The sequence below is a fragment of the Beta vulgaris genome, chromosome 3 (genome assembly GCF_026745355.1).
Source record: "Beta vulgaris subsp. vulgaris cultivar EL10 chromosome 3, EL10.2, whole genome shotgun sequence".
NCBI classification, from domain to species: domain Eukaryota; kingdom Viridiplantae; phylum Streptophyta; class Magnoliopsida; order Caryophyllales; family Amaranthaceae; genus Beta; species Beta vulgaris.
In genome coordinates, this window is record NC_079204.1 from 19,758,716 (window position 1) to 19,772,802 (window position 14,087).

At 36.3% G+C, this 14,087-nt stretch overlaps 1 pseudogene; it reads right to left on the reverse strand.

The window, feature by feature from the left end:
* Positions 1–1,427: 1,427 nt before the first annotated feature.
* Positions 1,428–11,321, reverse strand: LOC104906993 (lysine histidine transporter 1-like; annotated as a pseudogene).
* Positions 11,322–14,087: the final 2,766 nt, after the last annotated feature.

The following is a 14,087-nucleotide window of genomic DNA, read 5'->3' on the forward strand; positions in this document are numbered from 1 at the left end:
GGAAAGAGGAAGAATGGGAAAAGGTCCAATGAGGTCCAATCCGCAAATATCGCCAACGTTCTTGATGATGATCTTGCACTTTAAGGTTACAAGTTTTGGGGCTGTGGTTTCTACGATGTCTTTATGATTGGTGCCCTTTTAAGATCTCTTGGTGAAACGAGAAACCGTATGGATTTTGCTATGGAGTCTATGATATATTATTTTTTAGTTTGTAATAAAGTAGCAATGTTTGGTTATGCATTAGATTTTGTTCTAGTTATGCTATTTCTTATCTCATATTTGGTACTTTTTGTGTTTTGTTAAATACAAATGCAATTTAGAAATTATTGATGTAATTTGATTTTCTAGATATGCTTGAGTTTGTTGTTGAGATGAAGAAGTGTTTTGAAGAGAGTTTGGTCAATTTTGAATAAGCATGCTTAGCGTTTTTGACTTTATACTCTCAATCTAGGCCATGTGATGGTTTCGCATACGAAATTTTGTGTTCGAAGACGCATCAGTACACAATTTATAGAAGATGTCCGTTCTTGACTGCCTAAAGTTAGTAGGCTTATGGAATTTTATTTAAGGTGGATGTTCTATGTTTAAGGTGAGCATCAATACTTGATCTTCAGTTCAAGGTGGAGTTATTTTGATTGATCGGTTTCAAGTCAAGGTGAGATTGTTATTTTTGACTTGAAATCTTGTGAATGACATAAGACTCACTTTTAATGCACATATCTCTCAATTCATAAATTATTTTGATATGATTCAAACTGAAGGTGATAGCTTGTTCCAAGATCTTTCCAACGACAAGTCATATGCCCAATTCCGCTGTGAAATGAGAAAGTTATGGCTATTTTACAAAGAACTGTCAAGCTGAAATTTTGTCTCGCCCGACCGGACGGTTTGGCCTGATGGACTGGGCGAGCCTTATTTACACCAAAATCGGGCGGTTTGGCCCGGACAATCGGGCGATGCAATTCTACACGGGTTTTCTGCTAGGATTTTTTGTGCGGCGTCTAATCTAGGGTTTTGTTAAGGTTCCTTATGATATAAAAGGAACCCCTTGGTGATCATTGTTTGACAGACACTTTTAGCCTCTAGTATTTAGGGCTCCTTGTATTATTCTCTCTGTGAAGAAGGTTGAATCCCCCACATGTGGACGTAGGTCTATTTTGACTGAACCACGTAAATCCTTGTGTTTTTCTTATTTACCTTCTTAATTGCTTTTCTCATCCTCATTATTTCATTTATTTGTTCCGTATTAATCAAACACTACAACACCCTTTCCTAACAAAAAGTTTCAATTCAATGCATTTTATATTAAGAAGCACAAGATTATTATCCGCCCATTAGAAGTGGCAGGATTCATAGTTGTATATATGTAAAAGTATAAATATGAGAAAACTTAGTAAAAGTGTAAGTATGTAAATTGCCGAATCAAAAAAATCTAACACTACAAATCTAATATAATAATTGACTATGAGAAAAATTTGTAGCTCTTGGCCTCAATTATAAGCTCCCTTATAGCTCCGATTGGTGCCAAAATTGTTAGCGCTACCCCAAATATAATGCAAAACTGCAATTACAACAAATAAAGAAACATTACTTAGTTAACCAGGAGAAAAATAGAAAATAAAGGGATAAAAAGTAATCTACATTAGAATTTTAAAGTTGAGAAACTGACCCAATTACAGAACCAAGACAAACTGTATTTCTTGGGTTTGCATATGATGAGCCATATTATACAAGGTATCTGCAATAAGTCAAAAGACAAATAATGTTATTATTAGATTGGTTCATCATATAAGCCTACAATGTAATGAATGATAGAAACTTACGTAATAGGATGTGGGTGCGAAAGCAACTCCCCCCAACACGCTGAGAAGCGAGCCAAAGAACGGGAATGCTATCCCGATAAACATGGTAAGCGCCGCATACAAATTAAAAGCCATTATTTACACCAGTAACTTATATGAAGTACTAACTTTGTCAAAAATTATAATCAAATGTATTGCACAAATTAAATTCTTAGATTTCAAAAGGTAAGACATCTTACCAACATAGGAAGAACGGGTTACAATGCGAAGAGTCCTACTAGGTTTGAATTTCCGTTTCAACACTAGGAAAGATTCAAGCATGTCAAAAACCGGCATTGCGAAGACCTAAAGATAAGTTATGTGAGAAATTAGTACACAAGCTATAAGAAAATGACACAATTGAATATCTTTTTGGATTGTAACAGTTGAGTTTTTACGCTTTCCAATACACAACTTTAACTATTAATATTTTTAATTATATTTTAGTAAAAATTATATAAATTTGATATTCAGAAAGTATATATCGAGACGAATATAACAAGATCCCACATGATTATATTTCTACTTACTTAAAAATAACAATAGATAGTTAAAGGTGTTGAAGATTAATCTCGAAAATTCTAGGTGAGAGATATAAATTCTAAGAAAATATCTAATGTATTCAAGAAAAATCTTGTATTAAGTGGAAAAATTAAGTGATGTATCTAGATATATTTTGTTAAAATTCTAAGTTAGAAGAATGATGTGGAAAAGTCTGGAGATATCAAATTGTAGAAATATCTAGAGATATTTGTAGGTAGAAGTATTAGCATTAGATTATTATAGAAAATTCTAGAATTAAGTATGTAACTAGTATAAATATGTAATAGTTGTATGAGATAAAAGAAGAGCCAAACAAAGTGAGCTCTACACAAGATAATAGGAAAGCTAGAAACAAAGGGTTCTACCAAGGCAAATGAGAGACATGAGCTCTAATAAACATACTTGTACAATTAATTATCAATGAAAATGCAATTTTATGATACTATCCGGGTCCATCAAAACTTCCGTGTGCGCCACAAATTCTATCAAAAAGGTGGTGAGTGAATAGTGTAAAAATCTCATTTTAGCAATTTGAGAAAGAACGTAAGAAGTATGAGTTAAATACCTGATAACTTCCGATAACATGAATAACAACAAATAGATTGGCAGCAGCAATCAACCAATCCGGCTTCTCTAGTGAGATTAGAATGTTATCATCAACCGTGTTACCAAACACGAGGTAGCCCACAAAAGCTACCGAAAAATAACATATTGCCACAACTATGTATGCAACAAAAGATCCTTTCCACATTGGTTTTTTGGATAGTTTTTCAGGAGTAGATGGGATTGTGGCTTGGATTTCTAACACAACATTGTGGCCTGAAAAAGCAAATGCCATAGTTCCTAAGCCGCTCAAAAACCCGAACGTTTGCCCTGGTGATGTTGAATATCTATTTCCATATGAAACATCTGGTTCTACTCCCTTGATAGCTGAAGCTATCCAAGCAATTGCAGAATAGCTGAATCATATAAATTTCACCCATGTCAACAAATATATCCAATGTTATTATGTTTATACAAATTAAATAGCAATGCAAGTATCAAAACCCACTTTAAAAAAGATAGAAATTAATCTCAACTCCCTCTTAATATGCCTAAATTCTATTCACCTCATTAATAAAAGTCATATATGTTAGAGATAAAGTAGAATACTAAAAGATATGATAAGTATCTGTAGGATATATTTGTAGTTAATTTGGATATAATACTTATATGTAGGATATATTAGTAGTTAGCATATAATATTATCTTATGATTTATTTCTAATAAGTATTAGATAAGTATTAAAAATAATATCCGTTCTGAAGATTGTTTCCGGATAAGAGTTCCTATGTACTCCTGTAGTCATTGTTCATTATTGAACATACTTTAATAAAATCATATTGTTTCTCTCTTCTCATAAACTTATCAATATATATTTTAAATTTTACTTCAAAAATTATTAGAAGAGACAGTCTAATTTTAATATAAAAGTAGACCTAGTCATTAAATGAATTAAACTAGTCATCGGAAAAAATTAACCTACTCACTATTGGGCTAATTGTCTTTTTAATATTGGACTTACCATTGTCTAATTATAATTTAAAATTAGGTGGTGTCTTACAAGACAAACTCATTTTGCTTATTCTCTAGTTTTTCAAATTTTTTTTTGTTTTTTCTCAAATTTATTATTGGATAATATTATATGTAAAGGGATAATATTATATTGTAAAGGGTAGAAGGGTACTTTCATAGTCATAGGTCTGTATTATAAACACTATATATATATTGAATGCCAGGTTAACCTACAACAGGTTAACACAATTATTTCCCACACTTGTACATGGTATCACAGCCAGAGATTTTCTAAAGAAAAAAAAAAAAACAGAAACCTCAAACTCTCGTTTTTTTTTTTCAATCGTTATTTTTTTCTCTTCTCTGCCATGGATCCTTCGATCCTTTCTTCCGCTGCTAGTGCTGATCTCACACAGCCTTTTGCGCCGCCGACCACTGGCCCGTACTCGCCGGCGACTACAGTCCAACCCTCTGCCGGCATCTCCGTGCCTTCTCCGGCGCCTTCTTTGCCCAACTCGTGGTCTGCTGCTCTTCTCTCAGCGCGCGCCGTCGAGTTTTCCTCCGGCCTGCACCACATTGGCTCGTCTCGGCCACCCGTCGCGTGTCCAACCGCCTCTCTCTGCCGTCGACTGCTGCTGTGCCGTCCTTCTCTTCTACCGGTTTCACAGCCTCCCAGCCACACGGCTGGACAACTCCGACCACCACATCTCGCGCCTCGCCGCGTTTTCCGCCGGGGTTTCCCTCTCCCACCGGCGCTGTTCAACAGCCGATCACTCCTGGCCTTTTTCCGGCCTACTCCATGCCGTCCAGTTCATCGATATTTGCCCTCCCGCAACTCTCTTCTCCTAATCTCAGTAATTTGGTAACTATTACTCTTTCTTCTCCTGAAGATTATTTGCTGTGGAAAACCCAAATTACTTGTTTATTACTTTCCCATAATCTGCTTGGTATGGTTGATGGTTCTGCACTTATTCCCCCTGCAACTGTTCTTGATGAACATGGTGTTTCTGTTCCTAATAATCAGTTCTATGAATATTTGTGTGTGGATCAACAAATAAAATCTTGGATTTTTGCCACACTCTCTAGGGATGTTTTTGTAGATGTGCATGATTTATCTACTTCTGTGGACATTTGGACTAGATTGCAAACTAGATTTATGCATGCTAGTATGGCCCGATCTATGGAATTAAAGGGAAGGTTAACTCGTATTAAAAAGACTGATTCTCAGACAATTGATGGATATTTACGTGAGATTAAGGTGATTGCTGATTCCTTAGCTGCTATTCAATGTCCTGTGTCGAACCAGGATTTAGTGCAGTATACCCTCTTTGGTTTAGATCGTGCTCCTGAATACGATCATATAGTTACTACCCTCCTGCATTATCCTTTCCCCATAACTTTTGATGATTTGCGTCCCAAGTTGCTACTGCATGAACAAAGATTGAAATCTTCTAAGGATGCATCTGATTCCTCATCCCATCATGCCTTACTAGCTTGCCGTTAAATCTACTGGTACTGGTTCACCTTCCTCCTCTCAGAATAATTCTGGAGGGAGAAATCGGGGAAGAAATAACAGAAATCGAGGTGGTAATAATAATCGTTGGGGCAACCATGCTCGGAATAATAATGGTTGGAATGGTGGCAACAATAATAATCGTGGCTCTGGAGGAAACAACAACAACAATGGTAATCGGGGACGCTCAAATGGTATAAGTAAATTCTCTAACTTGTCATCCTATAGTATGCCTTGCCTAGATTATATTACTAATAATTTGTCGTCTGCAGGGAGTAATTCATCGAATAGTAACAATGTTACCTCTACCCCTATTTCCGATACATGTGGTTTGTGTTGGTTTCCAGGTCACCAAGCTGCCTACTGTCCTCAACGTTTCAATCATAACTTTGTTCCCTCCTCCTCAGAAAGTGTCACTCGAGCCTTAGCTGCACTGTCTGTTGGTGGTGAAATCAATGACTCAGTCTGGTACCCGGATCGGGAGCTGCATCGCACATGACTCCTCAGGATGGTACGTTCTCTAATAAAACTCCTTATACTGGGTCTAGTTCTGTTGTAGTTGGTAATGGTACCTTACTCCCAATTAAAAGTACTGGAAATTTAACTTTAAAAACTGCAAGTCGTCCCCTCCGTTTATCATCTGTCTGTCATGTCCCTAATTTAAAACATAATTTATTATCAGTTAACAAGTTGTGTCATGAAAATGATTGTGTTGTGAGTTTTGATAAAAAATCTGTTTATGTTAAGGACCAGATAACGGGGGAAGTTCTGCTTCAGGGAACCAGTAAGCAAGGTGTCTACCCTCTACAGCCCAACATTGTCCCTCCTGAGCCTTCTGTTTCTGCTTTCCTAGCCACTAAGGAGTCGGGTGACGTGTGGCATGCTCGTCTGGGTCATACATCTTCTAGCATTATAGGAAATTATGTTCAAATAAATACATCACATGTACCTCTAAGTTTCATGATGATTATGTAGGATGTAAGTTAGGAAAATACATCGTTTACCTTTTGATTCTGTTGAACATATTTCTACCTATCCATTATATAAAATTCATAGTGATCTTTGGCAATCTCCTGTTTTGTCAAATCAATTATTTCGCTATTATGTTGTGTTTGTTGATGATTTTTCACGCTATTCCTGGATTTATCCTTTACGTCGAAAATCGGAAGCTTATTCAAAATTCCTTATGTTTCAAAAGATGGTTGAAAATCTTTTTAATTGCAAAATTAAAATATTTCAAAGTGATGGAGGAAGGGAATTTGACAATTCTCCTCTTCTACAACATTTTTCTGACAATGGTATTATTTTTCAAAAATCTTGCCCCATACTCCAGCTCAAAACGGTGTTGCAGAACGCAAACATCGTCATATCATTGAAATGGCTCGTACTATGATTATTCATTCTGACTTTCCTGCGGAATTTTGGGTTGATGCATCATATACTGCTACTTACACTATCAATCGATTACCTAGCTCGGTTTTAGGGGGTGTTTCTCCCTTTTGAAAAATTATTTCATCGTCCTCCTTCATATCAATTTTTGAAAACATTTGGATGTGAATGCTTTCCTTTGTTTCTGAACTCTAAAAATCACAAACTGCAACCTAAATCTAAAACTTGTTTTTTTATTGGATATGCATTGGAATATAAAGGGTATCGATGTTTTGATCCTACTACCAAGAAAGTCTACACTAGTCGTCATGTCCTATTTCATGAACATAAATTTCCGTATCGTGCTTTGGTTGGTCCTGTGCCTAGTATGCCTTACACCTCACCCTTAGTCCTCACCTTTGACTGGCCCTTAACTAATGTCGCTGATGTGTCTTCTGCGTCGTCGGTTTTACCCGGCCCTGCGCCTCCCTCCCATCCACTTGCGAGCCCGTCTCCCTCGCCTCTAGTGGCCTCGGCCGTGCGGACTGCTGGCTGCACCGCTGACTCCCCAGCGCAAGCTAGCTTCGAGGCGCCACGTGCTGCTCCTAGTCCAGCCTCGCCTAGGTCGCTGAGTGTGCCTTCTCTCGACGGCAGGCTCTCAGCTGTGTCCCCGTTCCTGTTGGGTCTCCCTCGCCTCTCTCGTCGAGACCGGCTAGTCCGCCTGCTATCTCGTCACCTCTGGTCAGTCCTGTCTCCACCTCTCCCTTGCCTCCTTCGTCGTCTCTATTGTTGCTAACAACCATCCCATGGTTACTCGTCTTAAAGATGGTGTGTCTAAGCCTCGTGTCTTAATGAATCTAAACACTGAAATTGTAGAGTCTGAACCTACTAATTTTAAACAAGCGTCTAAAGACTCACGTTGGCGTCAAGCTATGTTAGATGAATATAATGCTTTGATTAAAAATGACACATGGGAGTTGGTACCTCGCAACTATGATAAGAATTTACTTGGTTGTAAGTGGGTTTACAAGATTAAATATCATTCTGACGGTTCTGTGGAGCGGTTCAAAGCCAGACTTGTTGTTTTTGGCAATCATCAGCAGGCAGGTATTGATTACTTTGAAACCTTTAGTCCTGTTGTTAAACCTACTACTGTTCGCTTGGTTCTTACTATTGCAGTTTCTCTTAAATGGTCTATTCGTCAGTTAGATGTCAAAAATGCATTTTTCATGGTTTTCTTAATGAAGAGGTTTATATGCGTCAACCTCCGGGTTTTATTCATCCATCTAAACCTACTCATATTTGTCGTCTCAGAAAGTCCATTTATGGTTTAAAACAGGCTCCTAGGGCATGGTTCTCCCGGTTTAGCAACTTCCTTTTATCTATTGGTTTCAAGTGCAGCAGTTGTGACACTTCTATGTTCACTCTCAAATATCGTGGTCATCTCATTATTCTTGTCTTATATGTTGATGACATTGTCCTTACTGGTAGTAGTCCTCCTCTTGTTGCCAAATTCATCTCTGTTCTTTCTTCTCAATTTGCTATGAAGGATTTAGGGGATCTTCATTATTTCTTAGGTGTACAGGTTGTGCGTACTCCCTCTGGTTTATTTTTACTCAACATAAGTATGTTTCTGATTTACTTCGTAAATTCCATCTTCATACTGTTAAACCAGTTACCACTCCTGTTGTCTCTAGAGTAACATTGTCTCTGCTTGATGGAGAACTTCTTGCTGATCCCACAGATTATCGTAGTATGGTTGGTGCATTGCAGTACTTAACTATGACTCGTCTGATATTGCTTATGCTGTTAATATGGTGTCCCAGTTTATGCATGCTCCTCGTACTACTCACCTTCATGTTGTGAAAAGAATTTTCAGATATCTGCAGGACACTTTGGATTATGGGCTGTATTTATACAGCAGCAGCTCTCCTACTATTATTATTGCCTATTCTGATGCAGATTGGGCAGGATGTCCTGACACACGACGTTCTACTACTGGCTATGCTGTTTTTCTTGGGAAGAATTTAATTTCCTGGCGTTCTAAAAAGCAACCTACTGTCTCCAAATCCTCCACTGAAGCTGAATACAGGGCAGTTGCCTACACAGCTGCAGAAACATTTGGCTCAAGCAACTTCTTGCTGACATTGGCCATTTTCTCTCACATCCTGTGATTGTCTATTGCGACAATGTCTCTGCTACTTATCTCACTGCTAATCAGTTCATCATGATCGTAGCAAACATATCGATGTTGACTATCACTTTGTTCGAGAAATGGTTGCCAAGGGAGGTCTTATTGTTCGACATGTTCCTACACAGTCTCAGGTTGCAGACATCTTTACTAAAGGCCTATCTACTGACTTATTTACTAAACATCGTACCAATCTATCCGTTGTTTCACCCCGTAAAGATTGAGGGGGTGTATTGGATAATATTATATGTAAAGGGATGATATTATATTGTAAAGGGTAGAAGGGTACTTTCATAGTCATAGGTCTGTATTATAAACACTATATATATTGAATGCCAGGTTAACCTACAACAGGTTAACACAATTATTTCCCACACTTGTACATTTATACTACCCCTATCTCACGATACATGCACCAGTTCTCATTTGAGCACTATTCATCAACCAAATTTGACAATATTTCTCTCAAAATATATGTAAGAAAAACAGTGTCAAGTGGGATCTTGTGAAATTCAACTCAATGCAAGAATTTCAAATATCAACTTTTCATAACTTTTACTTATACACAATTAAAGATACTAATGTCAAAAGAATAACGTTGTAGTGCGTGAAAAAACAAACAATGCATGTATTGTGAAACGGAGGTAATACTAATCAAAACTGAAATTTTCACATAGAAACTAATTTAATTCATCAAAACTATTTTTGTTGCTATTTCTTTAACAAAGATGATTTAGAGCAGGCTAAGGTTGAATGAGAGTTTGTTTGAGAGCTAAAAATGAAATACTTGAGTCAGAAGAATTGGAAGGCAGAAGTTACCTTAAGGACATAACAGCAGCAACACAAGAAACTGAAGTAATAGAGTTAAAGTTGGGTAGGTTGGATAGAAAGAACTGTACAGAAGCGAATATCATGATGAAGTAGGAAAGCTTGATGGGTGTTCCATTCAGCGAAACAATGTTATAGAATTTCATCAATGATCTTCCTCCGGTCACCATATAAACGATGTCACAACCTGCCTGCACCATTAATTGTTGTGGCACTACAGTCCATAGCCCCAGTTTTTCACCGAAAGCATATTGACCCAACTCATGATATCTATCGTCGAACCTTTTTTCCTGGAACAATCTCGTGCATTTCCACCATTTGCCATAGTGTATAAAATGTTATTGCCCATGATAATACTAATATTGTCACACCAGGACCCCTGAAACAAACATATCATATGATTGTCATTAATAAGTAATAATAATAGGATATAATATAATGTGTTTAAATTAAAGATAAAATTCTAGGATTAACGTTTGTTATCTTATCCTTTAATTAAAGAAGTTCTAGCGTTGATAAAATTCAATTATATGTAAATATAAGAAAGTTTCGAGATTGTTCAAGTAATTAATCAAGTCCAAATGTAGTTGTAATAAGTTCACATTAAGAACACGAATCAAGATTTTAAGAACGACAATCATCCAATATGATTCAAACATTTCACCACAAACAACCAACTTTTAACTTCTATGGACTATGGTAACCCCAATAAGTAAATATACCCAATAAGTAATTAAAGAAGTTCTAATGTTGATGAAATTTAATTATATGTAAACATAAGAGAGTTTCGAGATTGTTTAAGTAATCAAGTCCAAACGTAGTTGTAATAAGTTCACATTAAGAACACAAATCAAGATTTTAAGAACGACAATCATCAAACATGATCAAACTTTTCACGACAAACAACCAACTTTTAACTGCTATGATAACCTCAAAAATAAATCTACACAGTTGAAATCATATGAATCAAGCTTCTCGACGACAACCCAAATATGAATCAAATCTTTTAAGAACAATAATCAACTTTTGACAGTGATAACAAGCAACAACGTTACACATTGGAAAAAAAAAAGTACCAATATGAGTCAAGCTTCTGAAAACGACAACTATCCCATAAAAACCAAACTTTTAACCATGAAAACCAGGTATAAAAAAACTACAACAACCCATTAAGAGTATATAAAATCATTAAGAATAATCATGCTTTTAAACAACGACAAGGAATATGGGCGAAAATAGAGAAGTGTTTTTACCATCCAAGTTGAGACATGGCATATGGAAGACCAAGAATACCAGCTCCAACCATACAAGTGATGTTATGAATAGCAGAATACCACCACTTTGCTTTCCGGCTCGACGTCACGGGCAGCCAATCATTGATACTCTTTGCATAATCCGATACTTCTTGCTGACTTTCACAATCTACTACTTCGTTCTGTAATTCAGACATGTTTTCACTTCTTTTCTTCTCTTCACCCTACGATTAAATTTATGATTTTTTCTCTCTGTATATGAATGGAGGAATAAAATTATGTTTCGTCTATTCGTTGGGCATCCGGTATATATAGAGTTTCATGAATCCGAATACTTTTATAAGTTAAACTCACGTAACTTCACCGAACTACAATAAGATTAGGATTCTTATTTCACGTAATTGGACGTAGTGTTGTGAATTGGATAAAATTGGTTTTAGTATTTGCTCGGGTTAATGCATTGTTTATCAGGATAACTGAAATAGATTTTTTTTAAAAGGGGTTTTAGGTTAGTAACAGGTAAAGGTGGCAAGCGGGTTATATAGGTCTGGTTATATTCGGGTCAACATTGAGTTGGGGTTGGATCAGGTCTATCCGGGTCCTACTCGGGTCTCGAGGATGAAGTCAGGATTTTGATCAAGGGGTAGCGTAGTTTTGCTAGTATCGAGTAAAAATAATGATCCATAACTACTCCAATAAAACATTAGATAATCCAAATACAACATCAACAACAAAAATTATAATTGTGCACGACGAATACTCAAATTTGAAACCAATTTACGATGGTCGATCAAGATTTACAAATCGTTCCCAAATTTTGTTGGCTTAGTTGAGTCGAAAGAAGATCTGGATTATAATTAACTATATTTTCATTATGCCCCCATAAAAATAGTTTGAGGTTACCCTCTTTATCTTCTTTTCATAATTGTGAAAAACAACTATAAACATATATAACATAAGAATTAACTAATCAATATTCAACTAGTACTCCCTCCGTCTCATAATATAGTACTTGTTTCTTTTTTACACGGTTTCCAAGACGTAACTTTGACCTTTAATAAATTCAATTCTATATTAATAAAAAATATAAAAGGTTGATATTATGAAACTATACATTGAGACGAATCTAACAAGATCACACATGAATATGTTTTTTTTATATATACAAATGAGAATATTCGGTCAAAGATTTTAAAGTTTGACCCACCAAAAATGAAGTAGGTACTATATTATGGGACAGAGGGAGTATTATATTTGCTCTCGTTAAAATCCATCAATAGAGCAATAAAAAGCAACCGCCTGATGTCAAAATCACAACATCACAATTATATATTATTTAAAATATCACAACTTATAATTCACGAAAATTCACAAATATAATTCACCAAAAATTCATAAAAGTTCACATTTCACAACTTTAAATTAACAATTCCATACCAAAAATAAAAATTGGTAAGTTCATACAACTCAAAAATCCACAAACTTGCAATTTATATATCAGAGGTCTCAAAATCAACAACTGCAATTAGATGAAAAAAAAGAAAGAGTTGGTAGAAAAAAATTAAGAAAAAAACCTAACACTAGGGGAAAAAAAGGAAGGGCTGCGGAGGAAGGGCTGCGCTTTTGTACAAAAGCGTAGCCCTACATAACAGAAGGGCTGCACTTTTGAAGAAAAGCGCAACCCTTCACTTAGTAGGGCTGCGCTTTTAGAAAAAGCGCATCCCTTCTGAAGCCCTACTAAGTGAAGGCTGCGCTTTTATAAAAAGCGCAGCCCTTCTGACTAAGTAGGGTTGCGCTTTTGAAGAAAAGCGCAGCCCTTCTTAAAAAAATTTGAAATAAAAAAATCGCGAGCTTTGAAATATTGAGCGGGCTTCAGATCTATTATCCCTCATTCTCTCTCCTCTCTCACGTCCTTCATCCATTTTCCTCCTTCTCTCTTCTCTCTCACGACCCTCCTCCCTTTCCTCCTTCTCTCTCATCCTCTCTTCTCTCTCAAAAACTCCCAGAAAATGCGACAAACGCGACAAAAAGCCTGAAATGATTTGCACGAATCATGCCGACGGAGTCCGATTGCCTATTGTGATACCTTTTCGGAAGCGGAACGGGCCAACGAGTCAAACGCACTGCTACGCCATGACGTGTAGGCTTTTTAAGCCATCCGAGTTCGAATAAGCCTCCAAATAGGCATTTTAAGTATTTCCGATTTTTTTTCCCTTAATTATGTATTAGGGTTTTGTTTTATGTATTTAAACATTATTAGGTTAATGTTTGGAGGTAGTTCTTGTATTTTAAGATCTATAATGTTCTTGTATACTTCTCTTTGTTTTGATTAATGTTCTTGTATACTTCTCTTTGTTTTGATTAATGTTCTTGTATACTTCTTTTTGTTTTGATTTAATGTTCTTGTATACTTCTCTTTGTTTTGATTAATGTTCTTGTATTTTCATATTCGTTTTGATTAATGTTCTTGTATTTTCAGATCTATAATTTCTTCTCTTGATCTGTATATTAGTTTTTGTTCCTTTTTTTTCATTTTCGTTTCGTTCTTTTTTTTGTTTTGGGTTTATTTTCGTTTCGTTTATCTTCTATTCTTTATAATTTCAGAAAATGTGAGATTATGAGTAAAAAATGCCAAAAAAAAATTTTTTTTTTTTTTTGGTAGGAAGGGCTGCGCTTTTTAGGTTAAAGCACATCCCTTCTAGCCATGAAGGGCTGCCCTTCATAGTGAAGGGCTGTGCTTTTATAGCGCAGCCCTACTAAAAATGTGAAGGGCTGCTATTGAAAGGCTGCTGTCAAAAAGCGCAGCCCTACAAGCCTTTTTCAGCGCAGCCCTTCTTCATTTTTCCACTAGTGTAAGAACTACACAACTCACAATCGTTAGTGGCTCACTGCAAGCAGCCAGAAGCTCAATAGCCACCAGGCCCACCACTAATAATAGCAGTCGAAAACACACTTACAACATACATACACTCTCTTTCTCTAACTCCTTTTCTTGT